The sequence below is a fragment of the Cryptomeria japonica genome, chromosome 7, assembly GCF_030272615.1.
Source record: "Cryptomeria japonica chromosome 7, Sugi_1.0, whole genome shotgun sequence".
NCBI lineage: Eukaryota > Viridiplantae > Streptophyta > Pinopsida > Cupressales > Cupressaceae > Cryptomeria > Cryptomeria japonica.
Window position 1 is genome coordinate 315,796,836 of NC_081411.1, and position 22,541 is coordinate 315,819,376.

Consider the following 22,541-nt stretch of genomic DNA (forward strand, 5'->3'; position numbering starts at 1 on the left):
AGAAACTCTTAGATGTTGGTTTCATTAGGCCAATTGATTATGCAGAATGGATCTCCAACATTGTGCCTGTCGGTAAACCAAAAGGGGGCATTCGCATTTGTACTGACTTCAGAGATCTGAATAAGGCATGTCCTAAGGATGACTTTCCCCTACCAAATATCGACATCATAGTGGATCTAACAGCAAGACATGCGATGCTTTCACTCATGGATGGCTTTTTCAGCTACAATCAGATAAAGATCGCACCCGAAGATCAACATAAGACAACCTTCACATGTCCATGGGGCACATACTGCTGGAATGTAATGCCTTTTGGTCTAAAGAATGCAGGAGCGACCTATCAAAGAGCAATGACCACCATCTTCCATGACATGATGCATACTATGATGGAAGATTATGTGGATGACTTACTAGCAAAATCACTTACTAGAGAAGGACATCTCCACATCTTAGATCAAATCTTTGATAGACTGGAACAATATCATGTTCGACTCAACCCAAAGAATGTGTCTTTGGAGTGACCTCCGGGAAGCTTCTAGGATACATTGTCTCAAGCAAAGGCATTGAGGTCGATCCAGCAAAGGTTAAGGCAATAATGGACATGCCACCTCCAAAGAATATCAGTTAGCTAAGGACATTACAAGGGCGGCTTCAATCCATCCGAAGATTCATTGCACAATTGGCTGATAAGTGTCACCCATTCACACACTTGCTACACAAGAACATCCGCTTTCAGTGGGATGCCAGATGCCAACAAGCATTTCAGACGCTTAAAGACTATCTCATGAATCCACCATTGTTGATGCCACCAGATCCAAGTAGACCGTTGTTACTTTATATCTCAGCGACAAGTACAGCATTAGGGGTATTATTGGCACAACATAATGCTGAAGGCAAAGAGTGTGCTGTTTACTACATCTCTCGCACACTGGTTGGCTATGAACTCAAATACACACCTATTGAGCGAGCTTGCCTAGCAGTAATCTTAGCAGCCACTAAATTGCGACACTATCTGTTGACACACAAGGTACAACTCATCGCAAAGATTGATCCACTCAAGTACTTACTCAGCAAAGCAGCATTGACAGGTCGCTTGGCCAAATGGGTAATGATTCTAAGTGAATTTGACATCGAGTATGTGGACCGTAAAGCTATCAAAGGGCAGGTCATTGCAGATCAGTTGGCCGATGCACCACTCATAGACGATCATCCCCTCATTTCCAATTTTCCAGATGAAGAGATATTCATGATCACAGAAGTACAACCATGGAAACTATATTTTGATGGTTCATACACTAGGCATGGCTCAGGGGCAGGCATTTTGTTTATCACACCTCAAGGTGACAGCATCCTGAAGTCTTACAGGCTCACATTTCCATGCACAAACAACATAGCAGAGTATGAGGCCTTGATCACAGGACTCAGGTTAGTCGTACAATGGAAATTACAAGAACTACAAGTATATGGCGATTCCCAACTAGTCATTCGACAAGCAACAGATGAATATCAAACCAAAGATGATAAACTCATGCCATATAAGCAAATGGTGGACACTCTAAAGACATCATTTACTACTATCACTTTTGAGCAGATACCAAGAGATCAGAATCGAGCTGTTGACGCCATGGCTACCATCGCATCTCTACTAGATCTTCCACATAATTCAACACGCTACGAGTTCTTGGTAGAACAGCTTTGGATCCCTGCTTATGATATCCCCGAATCTGAAATGATATGTCACCTTGTTGGTTCCGAATCCCCATGGTACGGTGAGTTCTACACCTATCTCCGCGATCATACCCTTCCTCCCAACCAATCAAATAACCAACGAAAAACCTTCATTCGCCAAACTGCTCGATATACCATTATTGCCGAAACCCTATACTGACGTAGTCTTGATGGTACTCTCCTTCGATGTCTGGAACAGGATGAGATAACAAAGGTTTTGGAAGAGGTACATGAAGGAATTTGCGGGACTCACTCAAGTGGTCCATCACTAGCCAAGAAGATCATGCGAGCTGGATACTATTGGCCATCTATGGAAAAGGATTCCTACTACTTTGTCAGGAAATGCAAGAAATGTCAAGTTCACGGTGACCTGATACATGCACTAGCACAGGAACTGCAACCAATCACAACACCATGGCCTTTTTGTCAATGGGGCCTTGACCTTGTGGGTAAGATTCATCCATCTTCATCCAATGGCCATAAATTCATTATTACCGCTGCCGAATATTTCACAAAGTGGATCGAAGCTGTTCCACTTACCCAAGTCACCGGCAAGCAGATCGCCTCATTCATCCTCAACTACATCATCTGCCGGTATGGTGTACCCATGTCCATCATCACAGATAACGGTCTTCCTTTCAAAAATCAAGATGTCCGTGAACTTTGTGAGAAATTTCATATCCAACATCGCTTTTCCACCCCCTATTACCCACAAGGCAATGGTCAGGCTGAAGCATCCAATAAAAACATATTGAGAATCCTAAAGAAGACAGTCAATGATGCCAGTCGTGATTGGCATGTTCAATTGAATCCAACATTATGGGCATATCGAACTAGCATTCGAACCCCTACAGGTGCAACTCCTTATTCATTGGTCTATGGTGCAGAAGCTATCTTACCTATTGAGGTTGAGATACCATCATTACGAGTTTCCATGCATAATCTCATCGATGATGAAGCATACAGAGTCTCACGTCTTCAGGACTTAGAGTTACTTGATGAGAAGCGACAAGCTGCATACAATCACCTCAAAGCCTATCAGCAGCGCATGAGTAGAAGCTACAATCACCGAGTTAGATCTCGTACATTTGAGGTAGGTGATCTTGTTCTTCGAGAGAATCCTCGCAACCAACCAAACAGAGAACATCAAGGCAAGTTTGAATCAAATTGGCTCGGCCCATATGTTGTCACTGCTGTATTCGGGTCCGGGGCATATCAGTTGGCTACATCAGACGGAGAACCGCTCGCAGATCCAATCAATAGCATGCACCTCAAACAATTTTATACCTAAGGTGTACAAGGCATCAGGCTCCCCTGCATATCAGAAAATACCAAAAACATTCAGAAAAATGTCCTAAAGAAAATACCAAAAACATTCAGAAAAATGTCCTAAATAAAATACAAAAACATTCAAAAAAGTAAAGAAAAATCATGCATCCAAACGGTGAACAACCACTCCAGTGGCACCTTGGGTAAGTACGATGGCGAAAACCTGGCAAATAGGTGCCACTCGTAAAGGCAATGGCTCGAGTATCTTTCAGGCTCGTTGCGATCCCATTCATACATACACACATCCATCCATCTAACCATGGCTTGTTATAAATCTACAAATCCAAGAAAGTACTACATGCATCTGGCATCCCGCTTTTTCATAAATCATGTCCAACTTGGAGGCAATGCCCTTACAATCTAGATGATGGAAGTGGATTCTACATTACTGGTGATTCATTGGCAAAAACATTCAAAAATGTCTCACAAAATACAAAAACATTCAAAAATGTCTCACAAAATCCAAAAACATTCAAAAACTATTACACAAAATCCAAAAACATCGAAAAACCCATCGAAAATCACACAAAAACATGGCAACACCTTGTACATATTCATTCAAGCAGATGCAAAACCAACATTAACACAGTACTCACACAATGACCATTTATCAATCGACCACACAATCCACATCCAACAAATCAGAAACTGTCTTTAAAAACAAGGATGCATCCTTCCTTACCAAAACAAAGACAAAAGTGACGTTTTCTTTGACAAGAAAATTATGTTAAGCTATCAAATGCTTGGTTGATTCGTGAGTAATTCATTTGTTTATCTGTATCGGGATCTTTCAGCATTGTTTTGTATCATTTGCACATTATTTCCGATGAAGTTCTGGGGCATGTACTAATGGTGTCTACGTGGGAAGTTCACTAAGCTACGTAATCTTATGCCAAATACAGTCATAGATCATTACGGCTTGCTGACTATAGCGTATACCTCGACCATATGAGCATGAACCATTACCAAGGATCCATATTCTTTATTCTTTATGTATATACTGTTTGTTTACAGGTACACTGCTCATTCTTTGGTTCCTCCTCATCCAATTTGCATAAAGGTTTTTATTTCTTAGTATGATATGCACTTGTCTCAGGATATGATCAGCCTAAGATCAAGGAGGACGATCCAAGTCATGCATGAATGGAGATAATCCTTGTCTGTTCTGCAAGTAATACTCAGGTCAACTTGATCCATTATATCAAGTTGCTTGTATTAACTTGCTATATCAAATCCATGTAAGAAATACTCTGGTCATCTTGAATCATTATGTCAAGATGCTTGTATTCTCTTCCAACATTTTAAAGCTCAATGATGAAAATAGAGCACTATGGATCGTCATTCCATCTCATCTATATATACTGCATTCCGTTGCATTCCAACCATCCATACATTCATAATAGCTGCATATCATGCATACATAGTCATAATAATGCATACTCTATTTTCCTCTTCTTCCATAGGAATGAGTCATAGGTCCTCCATTTCTTCTAACATCGAACCCCCCCAACCCTCCCCATCTCAACAATCAACATCACATACCCTACATCGTGTCCCAATCAACCTAATCAAGCCACGTTCATCACCATCCATCTCTAAATAGGAGGGATTGTGTTTCCTATCCTAAGTCATCCAATAAGTCAAGCCAGTTACTCTGTCTACACAGATACATCGACTCACACACACCTAGACTATCAACAGATACTTTGATCACGTATCTTTGGGTCTCAACAGGTAATCGATTATGGTAATCCTAGACTACATCAGGCATTTATCATAATGACCTAGTCTCAACGGGGCTGCCATGATTCCCCACAACCATCCATCACACGCACATACTATCAATTGATCAACCAATCAAACACAATCCAATGGACAATTACATCAATTGTCTATGTCTCAACGAGTATTTTGCTTCATATACCTTGACTTCATCGGGCAATTACATCAATTGTCTAAGTCACATCAGGTCACTTTGATTCACTTACTCAGACTTTATCATGTCCAAGCGACCAACTGACATCAACTGTCACGCTTTGACTTGACCGGGGCAATTAAACCGATTGCACCAGATTGTCCAAACAATTTTGATCAATTGTATAGCATCAATCCAAAGCCCACACTACATCTGCTATGTATCTCTTGCATGACCTCAGGGTACTCGTTGGCTTGTTGTTTCTTCATATTCACTCCATTTTCTCCTATTCTTTCATCATTAGTTCTAATTTCTTCTATTCTACCTCCCCTCCACTTTTCATTCTTTTTTGAGAGATCGCCCGATTTTTCAAAAAAAATTCGGCCCATCTCTCGAGGGGGCATACCACCCATTAAATTTACATTTTATGGGGCATTTCTTCACACCTATTTTTCTTTATTTGAAACGACGCGATAAACCGCACCGTCTCAAAGAGGGGCAAATGTAGTCACATAAATCTGTCCACTTAATTAAATGAATACTTAGTATTTATTTGATTATTTAACCATCAATTAATAATTAATTAAATTAATATTTAATTAATTCATCTTAACCCTCTTCTCCTATTAATTAAATAAATTATTCAATTTATTTGATTTAATTCACTTAACCAAATTCATACCATTAATTAAATAAATAAATCATATTTGTTTAATTAAATCTTCTCTTACATTTAAATAAATTAATATTTATTTAAATCCCCCAAAATCCCACCTCTCACATTTAAATAAATTAATATTTATTTAAATCCCCCAAAATCCCACCTCTCACATTTAAATAAATAAATCATTTATTTAAATCACCTTTATCCTCCACCCACTTGTATTTTCCTACAAAAGCAAGTTGCACAATTATTTTAAATAAATAATTTATTTAAATCACCTTTATCCTCCACCCACTTGTATTTTTCTACAAAAGCAAGTTGCACAACTATTTTAAATAAATTATTTATTTAAAATCCTATTTATTCTCACCCACTTGAAACCTTTAATGGTTTCCCTTAAAGTATTCAAACTTGATGGCTTTAAAGTCTTCAAACTTGATGGCTTCCTTCTATAGTCTTCTTAAGACTTTAATGGTTTTCCTTAAAGTCTTCAAGCCTTTAATGGTTCCCCTCAAAGTCTTCAAGCATTTTAATGCTTTATCTTCCTTTTCTTTTATTTAAATAAATTAATATTTATTTGAATATTTATCCAAATACAACTTGCACACATTTATTAAAATAAATAAATTTTTATTTTAATAAAATCCTATTTTCCCTCACCCACCAAATCCATTTGCAAAATCTAATCCCCTTCTAGATTCTTCTAACCCCTTCCTAATTAACTTAATCCATCCCCTAATTATTGTCACATTCCTAAGCAAAATGGAGTCACTTCTCAAAGCCTAAAAGTCTTGGATAACCTTTGAAAGCTTTCAACCTTCAACCACTAAATGGCTCAAAGTCTTTGATAACCATTGAAGGCTTTCAACCTTCAACCACTTAATCCCCAAAGTCTCCAATAACCATTAATGGTTACCTCAAACCCTCCCACATGGTTAAAACATTTGTTTTGACTCAACCTCTACCCAACCCAAGGGTCTCATCAAGCCTTTAATGCTTTGACCATGATTATCTCTTAATCATTTGCACAAAGGTTTATCCTTGCATTAACTCCTAATCTAGTGGGTAATCCTAATTTAGGCTTGACCCTTACCTTCTAGATAATCACGAGGTCTTCTCAGGCCTTTAATGCCTCCAACCTCTTCTCTCAACCCAATCCTGTGTTGACACTTGTCACTATTTTATTGGTGTCAATTGTGCACATGGATCCCCAACTTTCAAGCTTGACCCTTGATTAAACCTTTCAATCCTGGCCATCCATTGCTCCATTTTTCCTATAAATAGAGCCCATTCCTTCATAATCCAGATCCTGAAAACTTGTATGCATTTAGGCTATAGACATTTTTAGAGAGCATTTAGCATAGCATAACTAAAATATTGTCTTTTTGGTAAAATCAATCATTTTAGCATCAATAGCATAGTATTTAACTTTTCATTTCATATTTGAAGCTTAATATTCAATCTCAATCCTCCATAAGCATCCATAGTGCAAAAAGTTGCTGAAAGCTACACTATTTTGGGACTTGGAGAGGAGAGGAACAAGGGAGAAGGAACTAAGAGTATGTTAGGAGGTATTTGGAGATGCCTCATCATGTTTGCTTTGATAGTTAAATATGCTTGCATGCTTGTAGTCTCTCTTTTGGTATGCCTTTTTAGATTAGTTTTCGATTGACTAACACTAATGTTTTGTGTGTTTTTGTGTTATTTGATCATAGACTAATCTTGTGCCATTTAGGAGGGCATCATAAAGTATTTGCTCTAAATGTGAATAAAAAACTAATATTATGCTATTGATACTAAAATGATTTATTTTAACCAAAATGACAAGATATTAGTTGATTATGCTAAAATGCTCTCTTAAAATGCCTATAGCTTAAATGTATACAAGTTTTTAGGATCTGGATTATGAAGAAATGGGCTCTATTTATAAGAAAAATGGAGCAATGTATGGTTGAGATTGAGTAATCTCAACAAGGATTAGGATTGAATGATTTGAGATCTATGTGAGGGCTTTCAACCCAATCCCAAGATGACAAGTGTCAATGTGAGATAGGTTGAGAGGAGAGGGAATAGACATTTAATGCTTGACATGACCTTGGGAGTTAAGGTCAAGGTTAGTTGAATGAATAAACTCTTTATTCAAAGAATAAAACTTTTATCCAATAGATAAACTCTTGTGCAAAGACAAAAGGGATAAACATGGTCAAAGCAATAAATGCTTGAGGAGACACATGAGTGCAAGTTGAAATAACCATAAATGGTTATGTAAGAGCCATTAATGGTCATGTAAGAGCCATTAGTGGTTTTGGAAGATATTGGATGTTAAATTGTTGAACACACAAAGCATTAAATGTTTTTCAAAGACTTTGAAGTATTTGAGAAGTGACTTCATGTTGCTTAGGAATGTAACAATAATTAGGGGATGGATTAGGCTAATTAGGAAGGGTTTAGAAGAATCTAGAAGGGGATTAGATTTGCAAGTGGGTTTGGTGGGTGAGGGAAAATAAGATTTTTATTTAAAATAAATTTATTTATTTTAATAAATGTGTGCAAGTTGCATTTGTAGGAAAATGTAAGTGGGGGGGATTTATGATTTAAATAAATATTTGATTTAATTTATTTAAAAGAGGAATAGGGGATTTAAATGAAATAAATATGATTTATTCCTTTAATTGATTGTGAATTTGGTTTAATGAATTAATTAAAATAAATTGAATAATTTATTTAATTAATAAGAGAATGTTTTGAAGATGAATTAATTAAATATTAATTTAATTAACTGATGGCTAGTGGATTTTTAATCAAATAAATAGCAAATATTCATTTAATTAAATGGATAGATTTATGTGACTACATTTGCCCCTCTTTGAGATGGTGCGGTTTAATGCATCGTTTCAAAGAAAGAAAAATAGGTGTGAAGAAATGCCCCATAAAATGTAAATTTAATGGGTGGTATGCCCCCTTGAGAGATGGGCCAAAAAATTTCAAAAAATCAGGCGATCTCTCGAAAAAGAATGAAAATTGGTAGGGTGGTAGAAGAGAAGAATTTAACAATAACAGTGAAAGAATGAAAGAAAATAGAGTGAATACGGAGAAATGGGGGGTTCGGGAAGTTCACGAGGACCACGACGATGAGCGGGGGAAAGTTACAATGACTGCGAAGTTTTTAAATGGGGAGAAAGGGGTGAAAACAGGCTCATTTGTTACCGCGACCAATGTGAAACCATAGCGCTGATAGTGACGTTTGAGAGGAGCGAGCAACGGTCAAGATGCCGGTATCTATTGCAGAGCACCATTTTGAGCGAGTCCGTCGATTCCAGCGGCCAAACGACTACAGACCAGCGGTACGCAAATTTAAAATTTTGGATTTCATGCATTTTTGATATGTTTTTTGTTGAGTCCAAGTTGAGTCAAGACAATAGCGCTCAAACTATGTTTTGGCGCTTTTGTCCAATTAACTAGCGCTTTTGTGCCGCAATGGCGCTATTGTGTTGTTGTTTGAGCGTTATTGAAAATATTAGCGCTATTGTGGGCATGTTTAGGTGCTTTTGTTTTTTGAGCGCTATCGAAGGGTCAATTGAGCACTTTTGTCTTTAAGCAATGCTATTGCATAGCTGTTGTAGCGCGGTTGTAGTTTTAGTGCTTTTGCATAGTTGATTAAGTGCTTTTGTTAGAGGTTTTAGCGCTTTTGTATAACTGATTAAGCACTTTTGTTAGGGGTTTTAGCGCTATTTTTTGAGGGGTTTAGCGCTATTGTATAGAAGTAGCATTTTTGTGTGTAAAATAATAGATGCCCTTGTTTGTGTGAAAAAAACATATCTCTTGATGCCCATGATGGATGGATAGGGATGTGAAGTGGGAGTTGTTTTGAACCATAGCCACTTGATGAGACTTAGGTCATTTAGGATAAATGTTTGTTTGAAGTCTAGGTGTGCCATGATTGCTTACCTGTTGAGACCCGAAGATACTTGATCAAAGTATCTGTTGATAGTCTAGGTTTAAACTTTAAGAAAGTTTGAAAACAAAACAACTGATGATGATTTATTAATGCCCATGTGCAGGAGGATCTACGTGTGTTACAGTTATGCGAGAGACATCCAGCGACACAAGGGTTGTGGGGTCGACTGACAGAGGCCAAGATTGATTGCATTGCAACGACTGGGCTATACGATGTGATGCATATGCCCGTGATTCATCTGAATCACGGGTTGATTACAACTTTAGCAGAGCGCTGACATAGTGAGACATGCACATTTCACCTTGCACAGGGGGAGATGACAGTGACTTTGGAGGATGTGTGGCGTATCCTTCATATTCCCATTCGGGGTGAGCTAGTCACTTATGACAAATCATGGGGGACTGCAACAGTTCAACGAGTCTTTGATGAGGATGTGTTTATTGATGATGGCTCCATTGCCTAGAAGGAGATTGCTACATTATACGAGACTTTACCAGCAGTTTTGTTCGGCATTATGGGAGGATTACTGTGTCTTAATAGGCGCTCGCATGGTCTGGCCATCGGATGGGGACAGGTGATAAAGCAGATGATTACAGAGGGGACCCAATTTGCCTCGGGATCGTGCATGCTGGCGCACCTATATCAGGAGCTACATGAGATGGTATACCGTGGGAGGGGCTCATTAGTAGTGGGAGTGACGCTGCTACATATTTGGGCATGGGAGCACTTACCAGTGACTCGACTAGTGAGTCTCAGATTCTGAGCAGTGGATCAGTCATATATGTTCATGTATAGTGGTATGATGAGTCAGCCCCACTTGGGGAAGTTAGAGTGGTGGCGACAGGCATTGGATGATCTTGATGAAGTGATATGGAGACCCTATCTAGAGTGCGAGCCCTAGGATGATGATGCGGAGGCACTGCCATATGTGTTTATGACCCGATTCTTCATTGAGAGGACCTCGTATCATGTAGAGAGATAGGTGCCCGGTAGAGTGTTGAGATAGTTTGGGCGATGACAGGGGTTACCTAGTGGTTCGGGAGAGTATGCACGGGTGATACGAGAGAGATATGCACGGGGGCTAGTACTTCCGTATGACCAGGCACTAACAGAGTTTCAGATGCTGTAGGCGAGACCTTGGGATATACGATTGAGGGTGGTGGATGTAGGGGTATAGGATGAGTATACGCAGTACATGGCGGCTCATCTGATTCGTCGGATATTAGATCTGAAGGAGTCGATGCTCGATTTTGAGGATGATAGGGGACAAAGACGGAGGAGGAGAGGGGGGCGAGGACCTATGGTAGCTGGGCGAGGGAGAGGAGATGGTGGAGATGGAGGAGGAGGGGATGGAGGAGGAGAGGGGGATGGGGGAGGTGTTAGAGGAGGGGGAGGAGGGGGAGGGGGTGGAGGAGGTGGTGGGTTGGGCAGTCAGATCCAGTGGAGAGGGAGAGGCGGATTGCCACTGCGGATATCGCAGGGACCGTTGATGCAGGGAAGAGTTAGATTGGGTGGGAGAGGTATGGAGAGGGAGATATTGATGGATAGAGGAGAGGGAGCCACTGGAGAGGGATATACCGGTGAGGCAGCTATGGAGACAGGAGAGGGATCAGGTGGAGATATGCGGGAGCAACTGATAGTACATTTGTAGTCTCGACTTGAGGCATCTGAGACACGGGTGGAGGATTTGGAGGCGGAAGTTGAAGCTAGAGATGTGCAGCTATTTGCACGAGAGTTAGAGCTGACTGTAGTGCTGCAGGAGAGAGATCAGGCCATGGACAAGGTGATCCAGTTGCAGGAGAGAGTGAGGGTTTTGGAGGGAGTACAGGGACAGGGGCCATCTGTGGAGGCATTGGCGAGGGAGGTACGAAGAGCAGGTGGAGAGGTTGATTATTGGCGGGGCTTATATGATCAGGTGGTACCATCCAGTCAGTGAGTATTGAGCTATTCGCAGATGCGACAGGCCAGATCAAAGCGATCCTAGAGGATGCAGAGCAGTGGGGGTGTGATGGGTCCTCTACGGAGAGACAGGTCAGGGGGTGCAGGAGCTAGTGGGGGATTGATGGGGCCTCCACGAAGAGATAGATCAGGTGGTGCGGGGATGAGTGGGGGAGTAGGTAGCGATGGTGGTGCAGCATCTGGTCAGAGTGGCATTTGAGAGAGTATTTTGCATATATGTATTTTATTGTTGGACTGTATCTTGGATGGCTCTTGGTAGCCTATTTTGTAGACTTCATTGTACTCTGATACATGAGATGATATATATGAGGAGATCCCATTTTTTGATTTATATGCATATTGTGATGTATGGATGCTATGCAGGATGGTGTTTTTATGAGTTTATTGCTTAGATGGATATGTGTATGTGTATGCATTGATGAGATGATTCCTATATGCATGCTTTTTTATGATGATTTATGATGTTGGATACTGACATATGAATGCAGGTTTATACATGTGTGTATGTTTTGTTTGATGTAATGTTTTATGTATGTAATGCCATGATGATGATGTATGCTCATGATGATTTATATATGTAATGCCATGATGGTTGATGAACAGGATTTTGGTACTTTCATTTTTGATATAATAATGAGATAATGATATGCAATGATGTTAATGCAAAGAATGAATGATTTATGTATGGATATGTTTTTAGATGAATGTAAGATGGATAAACAAATGTAAAGTACAAATGTTTATATGATGATGTCTAAATGAATGCATGTGTATAATGGATATATAAAATGGTATGAACCAATGTTTGGAGACAAATGGTTTTATGATTTTAAATGCCTAAATGTGATTAAGTAAAAATGATAATGTGATGATAATGCAACTTATGGTTTTAATAACTGCACCTTAATGCAATTAAAAAGGATAATGAATGCAATGTAAATGAATCCTAAAATGAGCATAATAAGACACTTAATAATGGATGAATGAATTCACCTTTTAACTAATGAATAAATAAATGACTGTATGCAATGATAAAGGATGATAAAATGATAATTGATAACTAACACTTAGATGAATGCATGGTAAATGGTTAATAAAATCAAGGACAACTTGATTATATGAATCTAATCATCATGACTATGAAATGATGCAAATGATTAATGAAGACTAATGTTAATAAATTAAATGAGCTATATGCAATTTTAATGAAAAATGACATGAATGTACTTGATGCAAAATGCAACTAAATGCAATGATGATATGACCATGATGAATGGAAGGTTTTTGAGACTTTGCATGATGCATTGATGATGTATTAGAGTACTTGGTCGCTATTGTATCCAAGACCAGCTCAATTCTTACATAACTGTCCATATTAACCTTGTTCATATTTGCATACAAATCATACATATGAATGAGTGAATGGATGGGTGATATGCAACGAAATGCAATATATAAATAGATGAGATGAAATGATGATCCATAGTGCTCTATTTTCATCATTGAGCTTTAAAATGTTGTAAGAAAATACAAGCATCTTGACATAATGATTCAAGATGACCAGAGTAGTTCTTACATGGATTTTGATATAGCAAGTTAATACAAGCGACTTGATATAATGGGTCAAGTCGACCAGAGTATTGCTTGTGGAATAGACAAGGATCATCTCCGTTTATGCATGACTTGGATCGTCCTCCTTGATCTTGAATTGATCATATCCTAAGACAAGTTCATACCTTAATAAGAGACAAAAACCTTTATCCAAATTGGATGAGGAGGAACCAAAGAAGGAGCATCTGTTCTATAAGCAAACAGTATGTACATAAAGAATAAAGAATATGGATCCTTGGTAATGGTTCATGCTCATATGGTCAAGGTATATGTTGTAGTCAGCAAGCCGTAGTGATCTATGACTACATTTTGCATAAGATCATGTAGCTTAGTGAACTTCCCAAGTAGACACCATTAGTACATGCCCTAGAACTTCATTAGAACAATCTGCAGAAGACACACAAACAATGCTGTAGGAACCTGATACATATAAATGAATGAATTACTTCACAAATCAACCAAGTATTTGATAGCTTAACACAATTTTCTTGTCAAAGAAAACATCATTTTGTCTTTGTTTTGGTAAGGAAGGATGCATCCTTGTCGAAGATAGTTTTCGAGTGTTGATGTTGATTGTTTGGTTGATTGGAGAAGTGATCATTGTACGAGTATTTGTCAATGCTTGTTTGGTATTTGCTTGGATGAGTATGCACAGGTTGTTGCCATGTTTTTGATTGATTTTTGATGTTTTCTGATGTTTTTGGATTTTGGATTGTTTTGAATGTTTTTGGATTTTGTGAGATAGTTTACAATGTTTTTTTTGGTATTTTGTGAAATAGTTTTGAATGAAGAATTTAATGAATCATAAAAATGATGTAGAATCCACTTCCATCAAAATATGTTAGGGGCACTACCCTCAGTTTCGACATGGCTATGGAAAAGCAGGATGCAAGACACATGAAGCACTATTTTGATTGCAGATTAATAACAAGCCATGGTGTGGACGGATGGATATGGATGTAGTGAATGTGATCACAACAAGTCTGAAAGACAATGGAACGATAGCCTTTACGAGTGGCACCTGTTTGTCAAGTCTTCACCATCGCACTTACCTAAGGTACCACTAGAGTGGTTGTTCACCGTTTGGATGCATGATTTTTCTTTACTCTTTTTGGTGTTTTTTGTATTTTCTTCAGATCATTTTATCTGGATGTTTTTGGTATTTTTGCCAGTATATATGGGAGCCTGATGCTCTGTACAGATTTTAGGTATAAAACCGTTTGAGGTGCATGCTGTTGATCGGACCTGCTAGCGGTTCTCCTTCTAAAGTAGCCAACTGATATGCCCTAGACCCAAATACAACAGTGATAACATATGGACCCAGCCAATTTGATTCAAACTTTCCTTGATGTTCTCGGTTGGGTTTGTTACGAGGATTTTCTCGAAGAACAAGATCACCTACCTCGAATGTACGAGGTCTAACTCGATGATTATAGCTTCTGCTCATGTGCTGCTGATAGGCCTTGAGGTGATTGTATGTAGCTTGTCGCTTCTCATCAAGTAGCTCTAAGTCCTGAAGATGAGATACTCTATATGCTTCATCATTGATGAGATTGTGCAAGGAAAACCATAGTGATGGGACCTCGACCTTAATAGGTAAAATAACTTCTGCACCATAGACCAATGAGTATGGAGTTGCACCTATAGGGGTTCAAATGCTAGTTCGATGTGCCCATAGTGCTGGATTCAATTGAACGTGCCAATCATAGCTGACATCATTGACTGTCTTCTTTAGGATCCTTAATATGTTTTTGTTTGATGCTTCGGCCTGACCATTGCCTTGTGCGTAATAGGGAGTGGAAAAGCCGTGTTGGATGTGAAATTTCTCACAGAGTTCACAAACATCCTGATTTTTGAAAGGGAGACCGTTATCTGTGATGATGGACATGGGTACACCATACCGGCAGATGATGTAATTGAGGATGAATGAGGCGATCTGCTTGCTGGTAACTTGGGTAAGTGGAACAGCTTTGATCCACTTTGTGAAATATTCGGTGGCGGTAATAATGAATTTGTGACCATTGGATGAAGATGGATGGATTTTACCCACAAGGTCAAGACCCCATTGACAAAAAGGCCATGGTGTTGTGATTGGTTGTAGTTTCTGTGCTGGTTCATGTATCAGGTCTCCATGAACTTGGCATTTCTTGCACTTTCTGACAAAGTAGTAGGAGTCTTTTTCCATAGATGGCCAATAGTATCAAGTGCATAGGAGTTTCTTGGCGAGTGACGGACCGCTTGCATGAGTTCCACAAATTCCTTGATGTACCTCTTCCAAGGCTTTTGTTATCTCATCTTGTTCCAGACATCGAAGGAGAGTACCATCAAGACTGCGTCGGTATAGGGTTTCAGCAATAATGGTATATCAAGCGGTTTGGCGAATGAAGGTTTTACGTTGGTTATTCGATTGGTTAGGAGGAAGGGTGTGATCATGGAGATAGGTGTAGAACTCACCGTACCATGGGGATTCAGAACCGACAAGGCGACATATCATCTTGGATTCAGGGATATCATAAGCGGGAATCCAAAGCTGTTCTACCAAGAACTCGTAGTGTGTTGAATTCTGTGGAAGATCTAGGAGAGATGCAATAGTAGCCATAGCGTCAGCAACTCGATTCTGATCTCTTGGTATCTACTCAAAGGTAATTGTAGTAAATGATGCCTTTAGACTGTCCACCATTTGCTTGTATGGCATGAGTTTATCATCCTTGGTCTGATATTCATCTATTGCTTGTTGAATGACCAATTGTGAGTCGCCATATACTTGTAGTTCTTGTAATTTCCATTGTACGGCTAGCCTGAGTCCTGTGATCAAGGCCTCATACTCTGCTATGTTGTTTGTTCATGGAAATGTGAGCCTGTAAGACTTCAGGATGCTGTCACTTTGAGGTGTGATAAATAGAATGCCTACCCCCGAGCCATGCCTAGTGTATGAACCATCAAAGTATAGTTTCCATGGTTGTGCTGTTGTGATCATGAATATCTCTTCATCTAGAAAATTGGAAATGAGAGGATGATCGCCTATGAGTGGTGCTTCGGCTAACTGATCTGCAATAACTTGACCTTTGATAGCTTTACGGTCTACATACTCGATGCCAAATTCACTTAGAATCATCACCCATTTGGCCAAGCGACCTGTCAATGTTGCTTTGCTAAGTAAATACTTGAGTGGATCAATTTTTGCAATGAGCTCTGCAAAAAGGGAAGGTTAGTCAATGATAACAAAATACAAACAAGAAGAAAAGCCAAACTGTTAGTGTCAGAAATCACAAACAAAATACTTTCCTACACAAGCATATCAAAAGAGATACCAAAAGCATGACATAATATCTAACTAAGAAGGTAAATATGATGAGGCATCTCCAAATGCCTCCTAACATGCTCTTGGCTTCTTCTCCTTTGTTCCTCTCCTCTCCAAGTTCCAAAATAGTGTAGCTCTCAGTAGCTTTTTGCACTATGGATGCTTATTTTTACCAAAATGACAAGATATTAGTTGATTATGCTAAAATGCTCTCTTAAAATGCCTATAGCTTAAATGCATACAAGTTTTTAGAATCTGGATTATGAAGAAATGGGCTCTATTTATAGGAAAAATGGAGCAATGGATGGTTGAGATTGAGCAATCTCAACAAGGGTCAGGATTGAATGATTTGAGATCCATGTGAGGGCTTTCAACCCAATCCCAAGATGACAAGTGTCAATGTGAGATAGGTTGAGAGGAGAGGGAATACACATTTAATGCTTGACATGACCTTGGGAGTTAAGGTCAAGGTTAGTTGAATGAATAAACTCTTTATTCAAAGAATAAAGCTTTTAGCCAATGGATAAACTCTTGTGCAAAGGCAAAAGGGATAAACATAGTCAAAACAATAAATGCTTGAAGAGACACATGAGTGCAAGTTGAAATAACCATAAATGGTTATGTAAGAGCCATTAATGGTCATGTAAGAGCCATTAGTGGTTTTGGAAGACTTTGGAGGTTAAATTGTTGAACACACAAAGCATTAAATGCTTTTCAAAGACTTTGAAGTCTTTGAGAAGTGACTCCATGTTGCTTAGGAATGTGACAATAATTAGGGGATGGATTAGGCTAATTAGGAAGGGTTTAGAAGAATCTAGAAGGGGATTAGATTTGCAAGTGGGTTTGGTGGGTGAGGGAAAATAAGATTTTTATTTAAAATAAATTAATTTATTTCAATAAATGTATGCAAGTTGCATTTGTAGGAAAATGCAAGTGGGGGGGATTTATGATTTAAATAAATGTTTGATTTAATTTATTTAAAAGAGGAATAGGGGATTTAAATGAAATAAATATGATTTATTCCTTTAATTGATTGTGAATTTGGTTTAATGAATTAATTAAAATAAATTGAATAATTTATTTAATTAATAGGAGAATGTTTTGAAGATGAATTAATTAAATATTAATTTAATTAACTGATGGCTAGTGGATTTTTAATCAAATAAATAGCAAATATTCATTTAATTAAATGGACAGATTTATGTGACTACAACCAATATACTGAAATTTAAAACCTTAAGCTAATCTAAACTCTACCTTTTCAATTTCTATTCTAAAATGCCCAATTTACTCAAGCATTCATGTGACTTCAGTAAACTAAGTCAAGGGTACTTACTTGTTTCGATGTGTGAGTCACTTGTAGATTCTGAATACGGTACCAATTTCGGTCCCTCTGGAGCGTTCATGTAAGCTTCTCTAATTTCTCCTGTTATACCTTTAGTTTTGCAAATTTTACCATTGCAAGACTTTTTCTATAACATTACACGTTAGTTACAACCCCACAATGTTAGCCTTCAACCCAGTATAGAAAGTAAGACAAAAACCTAAAAGCTAGGGTAGATTTTGAAAACATGCATCCAACGACTATCCTTATGTTTTCTATATTTTTGCGTCAGAGTGTAGCTTTTTAGGAGATTTAGACACGTGTCTCTCTCTTACTTCTTCACTCTTTGGAATTTATAAACTACGCTTTCCACTATTGTAGCCTGCAGGATTATGACTACATTAGTGAAGTATTCCACTAATTGTTCATTTTCCATTATTCGTCCACTCCCCGCTAAAGCTTTGTCATCCAATCATTCCATAGTCTTACTTTCTCCTTAATGACATTGAGCTTCGGGCTAAGCTAACAAGTACTTTAAATAACTTTCAAGCCAACTTTCAAGAATCTTCCGCTTTTTGTTAACTCAGGCTAAACACTTGAATTGATATTATTTTTGTGGGACATCGATCTGCAGGAGAAACTTGAATTTCAATCTTATTGACCTTGTGTTATCATCTTCCTTCTTTTATTTTCGCAAACTTTAACACATGAACTTATGAAGTCTCACTTGCAGATGATAATGCCAGCGATAAAGCTTGAAATATCAACTTTAGACTCAAACCTCATTTTACTCCACTTTCCATCATAATCCCCTTTTTGAACATTGTTTGTCTTTTAGATTATGAAGTCCATAATGAGCAGAATTTTGGTGGGTCCCCATTTCATGATATAAATGGGGTATGTTGTTTTTGCACACAACATTTCCCCTCCTCACGTTGCTCTCCCACCTCCATGTTGGATATTGTTGAGAAGTTTGTTGGAATGTGTTGTTGTCATTGATGTCAACATATTCATTTGTGAGTTCCAGTGTTGTAGTCAAATCAAGAGAGTTGGTTTGGCCAGTGTGTTGTAGATGAGTTGTTGCAGATTAAAGGGTTTTGAGATAAGTATTTCTAGTTGATTTAGCTAAAGTTTTAGAGCTTAACATGATGATTTGACTGAGTTATGAGATTCGATATTGCGGTTGGTTTTTTTAGTTGTTTGGTATTGATCAGTGTTTTGGATTTTGCTCCACGTTGCAATATCTTGGTTTGCAAATTTGGTAGAGTGTTTGGGATGCTCATATGTGTCCTCACTTTAGATGGCTCATAATTTTGAGGTCCACAAGTGAATTTTTTCAGTTTGATAGTCAGTTCAATGAATGTTCTTGAAGTTCAATATAATGATGATGAAGATTTAGTAAGTGGTGTTGGTGCAGATGTTGATGTGGTAATTCATGATGCTTGTGGATATTTCTAGATCGTGTCCTATATGTGTTGATGGTCCATGTATACACATAAAAATAGCTATGAGCAATTAAATAAATATTTTATATTTATTTAATAATTATTCTTCTATTAAATAGTTAATTGGAAAAGATTAATTTATTTAATTCATTTTCATGTCCTTCTATTAATTAGTTTAATTGAAACATTTTATTAATTAATTCATTATATCTTTTTATTTTAATCAATTAATTAAATATCTAATATTTAATTATTCTTATATCTACTATCCTATAGTCTCATTAATAAATAATTTCTTAATTATTTAATCCCTTTTCCAACTCACCTTTCATTTTTCACATCACTTCTTCTTTGCCAACTCATCCATCATGTGGCTAAATTAATTCAACACAATTAAATTAAATAAAATCATTTATTAGCCACTTATCTCCAACTTCCAAAATAAATGAAATATTGTGTACGTACACATATTTCCTAACCTTCTTGTATATTCTCTCCAACATCCCTATATTTTAGGAGGACTTGATTCCACTTGTCCTCTCATTCCTACATCTTCTCCAACTATCCTATATCCTCTCAAGTCTTCAACTCAGTCAAGGTGAGATGAGTGACACTTGTCTTCTCCTTCCCCCTTTCTCTCAACCTTCAGCTTCTTGCTCATAGCCATCCAATTTGCAAGATTCAATCGTGACCGTTGATCTCTGCCACCTAAGCTCATGCACTCAAAAATCTATAAAAAGAGGTCTCCTAAGCCATTTTGAAACTAATAGACTAATAGCTAATCATATAGTCATTCTAGGAGTCTTCATTTTGCATCTGTGAGTTTTAGCTTGAAGCAAATAGCATTTTAGAGTTTTTGAGCATAAATCATTTTCATAAGAATTTTAGCTTAATATCATTTGTATATCATAGTATCAACTAGCTATCAGTCCATTCTTCATATGCCATCTTGGAAGCTACCAGTGCTTGTTTGAGAGCAAATCATCTACAACCAGGAACAACGGAGTTAGGACACAATGAGACTGAAGTCGTGAAGGTAATAGTGTTTTTATTTTATATTCATTTCATGTAGTTTCATTGGTTGAGTTTGAATTTCCTGTAGTATTTCCTTTGCATTTTGTGAAACTAATATGTTGCAGGTAGTATTCTGAAGATGAAATTCAAGTCGAGACATTTTGGCGCTCATCGTGGGGCTCAGGCCTCGAACTTACCTTTTCTAATATCCTGTCTTATTCTTTCAAAATCAATTTAATGCTTTTGTAAGTTAGTTTCACGCATCTATGAAATCTGACAGTGCATTTGTTGAGTAAGTTTGCACTTTTATCACTTAGGTTAGCACTTGTTTTCAATAGAATAACACTTTTAATCATGAATTTATGCATTCAAACAGTAGGTTAGCACCTTTGTTGCACAAGTCAGTGCTTCTATAACACAGGTTAGCACTTTGTAACACAGGTTAGCGCATTTGACTAATCTTTTAGTGCATTTGATAGATAGTCTAGCGCATTTGATAATTATTTTAGCGGACATGTTCTCTATTCTGGCGTATTTGAAACAAAGTGCAAAATTTGTAATCAAATCTTGAAATTAGACTTGTGGGAGGACAATATATATGGAATATAACATTGTATATTTCTTGATATTGTTAGGATGTTTGAGAGGGGTTTCAGACCTCTAGGAGTTATAATGCAAAATCTAGTTTTGGGAAGATCCTCCAAATTTTAGACTTAGTCAAATTTTAGGGCATTTCAGGATCATGAGTGAAAAATTTGTAACCAAGATTTGAAATTAGGCTTGTGGAAGCCCACCTAAGGTTTTGGATTTTCACTAACTTATTTTTTATTGTAAGTTTCTAATAGTTTCTTGTAGATTTGGAGGAGTTAAGTTAGGATTTAGTGATTTCTTTTCTAGCTTTTTCAAAGTTGGTTAAAAAGAACTCATATTTCCTTTTGGGTAAAAAGAACTTCATTTTTCAATTTGATGTTCTAAAAAGTACCTCACTTATTTTTTGGCTCTAAAAATAATCACATTTACTTTCTTGCAAAGTTGGGATTCACACCTCAAATTTTGGGCTCTAAAAAGAACAACAATCCTTCATTTTCTTGCAAAGGTAAAAAGCACAATCAATCTTATTTTTTGCAAGTTAAAAAGAACAATCAACTTGTCCATTCTTACAAAGCAAGCTACTTTTTGCAACAATTTTCATTTTGTTGACCAGGATTTCCAATTCCTAGTTTAAAAAATCGTTTGCTATGTGGGGTAAAATAAACACCATGCTTGTTGGAGCAACTTCTCCAAATAGAAGATAGATCACATTGCTATGGAAGGTTAAAAAAACACTTATACTCCGTGTCTCGAAAGTGGTAGGCAAATGCTCTCCCTTTAATTGGGTGACCAAAAAGATAAACCTATTCTTTTATGCTTTCTTTACTTTCAAGCAATTAAATCCTTTAGAGGGCCTGCCTTCCCGAAGCTTTGTGGGGGCTAGTGAGAAGGGTACGACCCAAGTGGGCAACGACTTTATCGCCAAGTTTACCAACCCATTATAATCAAATGTGGAGGCTGATGAAAATCCCCTCCAATGGAATTGTGTATTTGATAGCCTTCCCCTAGTATCCTTGTGATGTGAAAAGTCTTTGTTCTAAAGGTTGGGAAGCCACTTCATTTAGTTTATCATTTGTCGCGCCAAACGAAATCCTTACTACGAACCATAGAAGTAGAAGCTTTGAGCTGAGTCAGTTGCCATACATTGGAAATATCATAGTGCAAGGGTGGGGAAGAATCCACCCCCAAGATTACTCACCATATATCTCCCAAGATAACTACTGAATTGAGGATCAATTCTCTTTGGGTTAATTTCTGGAAAAAAGGCAAAAAAATGGGCGCCCTCTAGGGGGTGACAAGGTTGTTTGAGATGACGGAGTATCGAGACTAGTGGGCTATGATATTGTCAATGACCTTTGAATAAAGAGTCTACTTGATATGTTTTATTTATATTTAAACCCATGAAAACAACGGGGATTTGAACACATCCTCAAAAGAACATACACTAGATTTTTAGCATCAGGATGACCATTGTCTTCATGTGTGCTATGTATTCTTGCCACAGATGATCAAACATCTTGCAAAGTATCAATCAACAAATAAAAATAAATAAATAAAAACCAGTTCAAACAAGTAGAAATCATAAGTGGAGAAGTTTTCAAATCCTACAAAGCATCTTTTGAGGCAGTTATCAACTTTTCAAATTATTTTTAGGCAAGACTTTCATCCAACCAATTTAGAGGAGTATCAAAACCAAGTGATC